Here is a 9258-nt window from a genome sequence, read left to right as displayed (position 1 = left end):
CATAGTGCCTAAGGCACTTAAATGCTAACCAGAAGGCTGGTGGTTCAAACCTACCAGCCACTCCTCAGAAGGAAGTTTGGGCAATCTACTTCCGTAGTGATATTGCCTCGGGAACCCAAGGAGGGGTCGTTATGAGTCGGGTCCGACTCTATGGCACATAACAACAACAACAATAAGGCTTATGAAGTTCAATAAGCAGTAGTAGTTCAGTGGTAGAATCCTTGTGTTCCATGCAGGAGACCAGGTTTGATTTCTAGCCAGTGCGCCTCAAGCATAGCCACTACTTGTCTGTCAGTGGTGGTCTGCATGTTGCTAGGATGCTGAACAGGTCTCAGTGGAGCTTCTAGGCTAAGACAGAGTAGGAATGAAGGCCTGGTGATGTACTTCTGAAAATCAGTCAATGAAAATCAAATAATGCAATGTCCCACTTGCTGCTCTATTCAAATACCCATCATATGTTTTCAGTTAGTACTTGCTATAAACTCAGGCATGAGCTGGATCTACATCTAATGTCATTTTTCTCTTTTACTTACTCATCCCTGTATTCACAAAAAAAATGCATACTACATGAAGGTGGCAATCTCTGAATAAAGAGCTCATTAAATAGGAAATTCTATTTTACCTTCATTACTTACAAATTTCTCAAACTATTCTCTCTCAAGTTTAATCCCTAGAAGTACCCAAAAGGCAGTAATTTCTTTGAAGTATTGTTTGTGAGTGGCCTCACATTCTACTCCATAACTACGCCATCACACTCCATAACTACTTCATTCTGCTTCATTTTATTCCAAACTTTCAGTGTATGTATCAATAGAGAAAACAGTATCAATCACTTACATCTTGAGTTATTTAATTTCTCCATAGACCCATTCCCCAGACTCAGAGTAAAACTGACCTTCCAGGATAATGCACTACGCCTATCCCATGGCTTCTCAACCCTCAACACATGCCAGGATACACATACTCAAGTCTGAGAAGCACTCACCTAGGGTTTGCAGCTCAAATACTTATGGAGGTCAGGCATAAGGAATGAAGCTGACAATTGTAGCATGGAGTGGTAAGGATTGAGGGAACTGGAGCATGCATGTCCTGCCTAGGGAGGAAGCCACCACTACCTAGCTCCAGCTGACTGTTACCCTGTGGGAATGTGGGCCAAATATTGCCAACTCTTCTAACTGTTTAGCAGAAACTATGTCAAGTTCCTCAGTTTTAAATACTGACAGTAAAATTAAAACATTTTTATATACTGCAAAATAACTAGGATTCAGGTCACCAGTTTGTGATATCTGGCCTGTACTGTATCTACACTCCTCAGCACAACACAGAAAGCTGTTCACAACCTGATCCCAAGTTATCTCAACCCTGTGGTCTCCCTGTAATTCCCTCTCCTCAACATTCCCCCCACCCTCAAGCCTATCCATGCAACCTCCAACTTGAGAATTCTCACTCATCCTCCAAATTTTACCTCCAGATAGTTCTTCCTCTGAACTCCCAAAACCAGGGCCACAATGTATAGGAATACAAGCTGGGCTTTTATAAGCTTTCAATTGATTGCCTCTCAGCTCCAAACCTACCTTTCTTTGCTCTGCTTTGTGATACTAAAGCCAGACCCTGTAAACATTGCTCCTTTCCTAGCTCCCCCCCTCAACCTCACTGCCATCGAGCTGGATCCAACTCATACTGACCCTTCCTTGGGTTTCTGAGGCGATATCACTACAAAGTAGATTGTCCAACCTTCCTTCTGAGGAATGGCTGGTGGGTATGAACCAGTCTTCTGGTTAGCAGTTAAATGCCTTAGGCACTACATATGCCACCAGAGCTCCCCTTTCCTAGGTAGAATAATGTTAAATTTTGTCACTAGAGGGTGCTAGAGGGGGTTAGCAAGAGGAAGGGGCTTCTTTTCCTGGTACCAATCTTCTTTCTTCTTTTTCCAAGACTTTGTTCCACTCCACCAACGGTATGCAAGATAGAGTGGTGTTCCTTCTCCAGTGAGTTTCACAGGTGCCCTAGCAGGCACCTTCAACAGGTCTTGCTGATACTCCAGTGAACAGTTTACTGGCTTTCCAGTCTCAGCGTGTAGCACCTCAGAGAACTTCTCCACAATCTAGTGGGCCACAACTACACCCTCTCCAATAGAGGTTGAATCTCAGATCTGGCAGTGGTGGGGCAGGGAAGTGAGGGGTTTTCCATATTTGTTCCTTCCTTGGGTATTCTGCCTCAGCTCTGGTAGTCACCCTCAAAGTGAAGCCCTGTGTCTGCTATTCTCAAACTCTTTAAAGTTCTCTTACCCTTCAGTAGTTAGTCTCCTATTACTAATTACTGGAATCCCTGGGTGGTGCAAATGATTAATGTGCTTGACTCCTAATCAAAAGGTTAGAGGTTTGAGTCCACTCACAGGAGCCATCAAAGATAGGGCTGGTGATCTACTGAAAAATCAGTTATTGGAAACCCTGTGGAGCACAGTTCTACTCTGACACACAAAGGTGTATTGCCAGGAGACAGAACTGACTCCGCAGGAACTGGGTTTTCCTAGTTAGTAATTCTTCACATTAAATTTTCCCCATTCAAATGATTTAAGTTTTTGTTGTTGTTGTTTTGTTTTTATCTCCTGAGTGGTACAGCACTCTTTCTAAGGGTCCTGAATGCAAATGGCACTTCCTAGATTTGTTCAGTGTACAATCTGTCCAATTATACATGACGGCCTAGGACAGCACCCTCACCCACTATTGCAGTACCCACTCTTCACTTTACCTGTGAGTCACTCCACTAGACTACAGGCTACTCTTTGGCAGTAACTAAGGAAGGCAGTTTAGCAAACTGTTAAAACCAGGAGCTCTGTAGCCAAATTGCTGGGCTCATATCGAGGTCCCAATACTTAATAGCTGTGATCTGAAAATGAGGAAAACAGAAATTTCCTCTTAAGTGTAGTTGTGAGGATTAGCAGAGAGAAAAAACTGCAATGTGCTAAGCATTATGCTTGGGATAAGAACATGCTCAGGAAGAGTTAGTTGCTTTTAGTCTTTCATCTCTCTATCCTCAGCATTCTGAACATTCTGGAAGCTAGTAGCTGCTCTGAGAAAGTTCAGTGAGTGAACTCATGTCTATTAATAAACAAATAAACTACCACAAGGATAAAAAAAAAAAACTTTTTAAAAAGGTTGTTGTAAGATTTCTCAATTGTTTGAAAGCTTGTGGCTCTGGCAATCATTTTTCCAATATCTCACATGTATGCAGTGAGGATTACAGAAGGTAGGAGAAGAGAAAAAGATAAGAAAATGAAAACAAACTAAAGTAAATGTAAAAAACCAAACTCATTGCCATCAAGTGAATTCCAACTCATAATGACCTTCATTGGGTTTCCAAGGCTGCAAATCTTCAGGAAGTAGATTGCCACATCTTCCTTCTGTGGAGTAGCTAGTGGGTTTGAACTACTGACCTTCTGGTTAGCAGCCAAATGTCTTATCCACTACACCACCAGAGCTCTATAAGTAAACGTAAAAGGACAGAGGAAATGGAGAAACAGGGTCTTTCAGAAAGAGCATATAAACCAAATATGGGAAATGAAAACCAAACCAGAGAATGTTTCTTAAAAGAAAGAAAAAAAAAAGTGATAATTGTACAGAGAAATAGTTACCTCTTTTCAAAAAAAAAAAAAAAAAAAAAATCTAGTTAAATATAAACCATCTTAGGGCTTTATCATAACCCAAAAGCACACTTTGGTCACTCTTTCCTTTCATCATCTGAGTCTGGAGTTGTTTTGGAGCTCATTTGACTCCTTCTATTTTTCTTCCCTCTGTTGCCTGCTCACTTCTTGGGTCAGCTCTGGAAGAACAGGTCCAGGTCAGGCAGGCCACCCAGAAACATTTGTCCTTTTGGCCTGCTCACCAGTCCCTGCCATGAGTGGGGGACTTTCACTTTTGCCCATGCTAGTTGGCCAGTCCTAAAGTGTGTTTGCTTTGTTATGTTAGGAAAAAAAGGGAAGAAAACAATCTCTCCATTGCATGAAGTCTGCACTAGAAGGGGTTACTTTACACAGGGGAATTTCCCTGTCTCAAAATAAAACTGGGTTAATTGGGAAGGGCATGGAGAAATACTAAAGCCCAATTAATAAAATCTGAAGTCTCCCAATTAACACGATAATTGTTAAATGGCTTGGGGAAGCACTTAGAGCTTTAGAAAAGAAACCACTTGTTCCAGGCTTAGTCAGAGAGCAGTTTAAGATCCTTTCCACTCTCACCACTCCATAAAAGGAGCAGAGAAGTGCAGAAAGGGATTTCAAGAAGTTTGGATAGAATGTAATTGTCAGAGGTCCTGGATGAATGGCACATATCTTAAGGAGCTAAGCAGAAATATTTCCTGAACATGGAACTCGAATCCAGTGATAGAACTCAGTGTCAAATCCTCCACCTGAGAGCAGGCCTACCATATGTAGAGAGCATTCACCACTCATTCTAGACTTCTGTCCACTTTGTTTGACACTTACCCATACTTACATTATTATCCCTTTATTAATATGTTGTTTCCTCCAGGCTCACTACAGTCTTGATAACATTTGCTACTTCTCTAATGATTTTCAAATCAAGTTCTAAGCTCCATGAAAGATGAAAAAGGAAGAAGTAAGAGAAAAGATGCTTCCATAGGCTTGATTTCTCTGTAGGAGGAATGCCCACCTTCTCACAGGACTCATGTGGCTCATCTCTTATATTTTAATGCAACTTGTATCTATGAGATCAAGAAGCTCCAAGGAAAAATACTCAGAACAGCTGAAAAGAACCACGCAGTCTCTCAGAGCACAACCACCGTCACGAAGTAGACACTTTGCTCATAAGGAAAGCTCAGTCCTTGCCATAACAGAATAACCTACCATCTGCCTTCTCCCAGTTCCCTGCACAGTCTGTACTCTCCCCTGATACAGACGGCCAGGCGGGTGGGGGAGCCCAGCTATTCTCGCTCTGTGAACATAGCAGGCTATGGTGACTACAGCATTGTGAAACTGAGTGCCCTGCCAGTGGCATCAGGCTGAGCGCTGTGTGCAACTCCCACTAGCACATGGATGGAACAGGGCAACATGGCATTTTTCCTGTGGAGCCTCACTCTCAGCTAGGGGGTTTTCCTGTGCCTGCGAGATGTTGCTTCATTCTTGCAACAAGTTTGTGGTTTTGTTTTTAATGCTATTTTGCCAGGAAGGGAGTGAAATATATATATGACAAGCTGAGGTGCTGAAGCCTGGTATCAGCATTAGCAGCTTACCTTTAAAGAATGCATTTTCTAATATCTCAATTTAAAATACCACTGCCCATACCTGAAGGAGTTCCCAGGTGGTGCAAAAGGTCATTGCACTCAGCGACTAACCAAAAGGTTGGCAGCTTAAGTCCACTGAGAGGCACCTCAGAAGAAAGGCCTGGCAATCTACTTCCAAAAGATCAGTCACGGGAAACCCTACCGAGCACAGTTCTACTCTGACCCACACAGGATTGCCAGGAGTTGGAATCAATGCAATAGCAACTGGTTTTGGGGTCCACATCTGATGCTTGCCATCCTTATCTAGGATTTCTTCAACAAAGGATGGAGAGGTGACTGACCATAAAACCAAGCCTATTACCCTCCTCTTCTCTTTGAATCAATAGAGTATGTTTTGGAATACATAGGACAACTTCTGCTATTTGAACTGAAGTCTTTTATTCTAAAGTAAGCTTTCCAAAAGAAGCCTTGGTGACAGAATGGTTAAGCACTTAGACCCTAACCAAAATGTCAACTGTTTGAACCTACCAGCCTCTCTACAGGAGGAAAAAAAAAAAAACTCACTGCCATCGAGTTGATTCCAACTCAGCAACCCCCTTTGGGTTTCCAAGGTGGTAAATCTTTACGGAAGTAGATTGCCCAGTCTTCCTTCAGTGGAGTGACTCACGGGTTTGAACTGCCAACCTTCTGGTTAGCAGTCAAATGCCTTAGGCACTATGCCACCAGAGCTCCTTAAAGGAGAAAAGACCTGGCAATCTCTCCCATAATGATTACAATCTAGGAAACCGTTTGGACAGAGGGTCACTGTGAGTCAGAAATGACTCAAAGGCAAACAGCAACAAACCCTCCAATGTTAACTGTACTTTCTAAAAAAGAAAATCTCTGCCATAGTGTCTGGTGGTGTAGTGGTTAAAGCATCCAGCTGCTAACCAAAAGACTAGCAGTTCACCACCAGCTGCTCTGCAGGTGAAAGATGAGGTAGTCTGTTTCCATAAAGATTTACAACCTTAGAAATCCTGTGGGGCAGTTCTACTCTGTCCTAAGGGTCAACTGTGAATTAGAATTGACTCAATAGGCAGTGAGCCTTTATGGGGTTTCAAACATCCTATAAGAAAATATATTTATTCTCTCAAATAAAAAGGGAGAGTTCATGATTAGCCAAGATCATAGACAGCCATCCAAAAACAAAAAAGATTTCCCACTACTAATTTTTTCACTTGGGGCTATGTTTCTTCTTCTTCTTCTTTTTTTAAATAACCTCTTTCCCAATGATTTACTCCTGCAGTACTGGGATTGTCGGGTATTCATATATTTCCTTTTCAAACCCCAAGAGTAGTATTCTATTCAGTTCTCGCACTATAGGAAAAGCTCAGAAACCGAAACTCATCAAAAAGCTGGTGGCTCATTTGCTTTAAAAATCACACTGTCCTGGAAAATGACAGCCTGGCATTTTCTATAGAGCCTATCATGTGTGAACACTTCAGTCTGTCTTTTAGGTAGAGAATTTCCTACAGATAACTCTAGCATAGCCAAAATTCTGATCGTGATCCCTGACCAGATTTGAATTGGCAGCTTTTCCCACGGAGTACGAAAGAAACTTGAACCAGGGCTTCGGTCCTCCAATCACCTCTCTATGAAAGAAAGCCCACCATGGACCACGGCTCAGCTCCTCAAGAACACTGACTGGCACAGCTCTTGGAAAATAACAGAAGTGTCAGGGAAGACTGCAGGTAGAGAAGCAATAATGAGAGAGTGTGATCCCAGCCCCCACCAACATTAAACGTGCAAGTGTTTTTCTTTTCTGATTAGATATTTCTATCGTTCACTTTCCAACTGTAAGAAACATCCAAGGAGAGTACTGCACTTGCCAATTTTTCTATTGACCTAGCACAGCTTTGGAAAGCAAAAACCACTCTGTTTTGGGGAGGGGCAGTGGATGGAGAGGTGTAGATTCAGCATTCAACCCCCAAGTCAAGCTCCAGCCAGGTAGTGCTTCAGCAAGGTCTCCTGCTCACATTCTGAGACTCTGGGAGAGAAGGGCAGTCTGTTGAGTGTTTGCATCTTAAATCCAAAGAATGTATCCCATATGTTATAGGCAGCCTCAGATCACGGAAGCATTTTTCTGTGGTTTCTTACTGGAACAGCTTGTCTCCTCCTGCTGCTTTACAGGCACAAGAGGAAATAAATCAACTTTTGGGAGGTTTCAAGCAAGTGCTTCAGTTCTTCATGTCTTGTGACTGTAAACATTTACTCTGCCTTCCCTTCTCCTCTCTCTGACTTTTGTGAGCTTTGAATATTGCTGAGGCTACAACAATTTTTAAGGATGTATATATTTTGACCTATTTCTAATCCTTGTTCCCCAAATGATGCCAGTTCCTTGTGGTCAGATGCAACAGTGAATTGTGTGATATTGGGGAAGAAACACAGGCCAGAGAGAATAGAGATTTTACTCCAGTTCTGGTTCTTCTACTCACTGGCTATTTGGTCTCAAACAAGCTACATCAGCTTTCTGAACTTTGGTTTTCTCCTATCCAATATAAGGTAGTGGTAGAGGAGAGCAGGCCACTCCAGCTGGTACATATGTCAAAATTAAGTTTTTCCGATCTATTTTCAGCATGACTAACACATGCCCTCCAGCCATTTATGTATACTCCATAAAACACACACACACAAGAGTATATGTTTAAGAAGTTATACTTAAGAACTAAGAATTTTTTTATATATATATAAATGCAACTGTTAAACTGATCATTCACATTAATGACCATGTAAGGCACTTGCTGGTTATAAAATCTATCCATTTTGCTGCTCTTTGCAAATTTTACCTTGTTGTTGTTATGTGCCTCGAGTCAGACCCGACTCATAGCGACCCCCCCCCTTGGGTTTCCGAGGCAGTATTACTATGGAAATAGATTGCCCAACCTTCCTTCCGAGGAGTGGCTGGTGGGTTTGAACCACCAGCCTTCTGGTTGGCAGTCAGGTGCCTTAGGCACTATGAGACCAGAGCTTAGCATTTTATATTGTGAGCATTTAGCTAAAGATTCCCTTGGGATTTGGATGTTATCAACCTATAGAGGAACAAGATAGCTTTTAGGCTTAAAAAAATCTTTCAAAAAAAGAATTATGAATATTTTTTAAATGAAGGAAGAGGATATTAGATAGGAAAAACTAGAAAAACTAAAGGGCCTCCTGAAAGTCTAGAATTGGATCACTTTAATAATAATACCATATTAAGGAGATGCATTGACTATGCAAAGGTTTTCAACTATGTGGATCATAACAAATTATGGATACCATTGAGAAGAATGGGAATCCCAGAACACTTAATTGTGCTTACATGGAAACTGTACATAGACCAAGAGGCAGTCATTAGAACAGAACAAAGGAATACTGCATTGTTTAAAATCAGGAAACGTGTGTGTCAGGGCTGTATCTTCACCATACTTATTCAATCCGTATGCTGAGAAAATAATCAGAGGCTGGTGTACATGAAGAAGAATGAACCATCAGGATTGAAGGAAAATTCATTAACAACCTGCAATATGCAGATGACACTACCTTGCTTGCTGAAAGTGAAAAGGACTTGAATAACTTATTGATGAAAATCAAAGACAATAACCTTTAGTATGGATTACACCTCAACATAAAGAAAACAAAAATCCTCAAAACTAGACTGCGAAGCAAACTCATGATAAATGAAGAAAAGATTGAGGGTTGCCAAGGATTTCAATTTATTTGGATCCACAATCAACACCCATGGAAGCAGGCAGTCAAGAAATAAAACAATGTATTGCATTGGGCAAAGAGGTCACCTTGAGGACTAAGGTGTGCCTGACCTTGTTGTTGTTGTTAAGTGCCGTCGAGTCATTTCCGACTCATAGCGACCCCATGCACAGCAGAACGAAACACTGCCCGATCCCTCACCAGCCCCACAATCCCTGCTATACTCGAGCCCATCATCGCAGCCACTGTATCAGTCCATCTCGTTGAAGGCCTCCCCCTCTTTCGTCGACCCTC

This window comes from Orycteropus afer, unplaced genomic scaffold (genome assembly GCF_000298275.1).
Source record: "Orycteropus afer afer isolate SDZICR_OR568_19922 unplaced genomic scaffold, OryAfe1.0 scaffold00464, whole genome shotgun sequence".
Classification (NCBI taxonomy): domain Eukaryota; kingdom Metazoa; phylum Chordata; class Mammalia; order Tubulidentata; family Orycteropodidae; genus Orycteropus; species Orycteropus afer.
The sequence above is the reverse complement of the archived record's forward strand: the minus strand, read 5'-3'. Positions refer to the sequence as shown.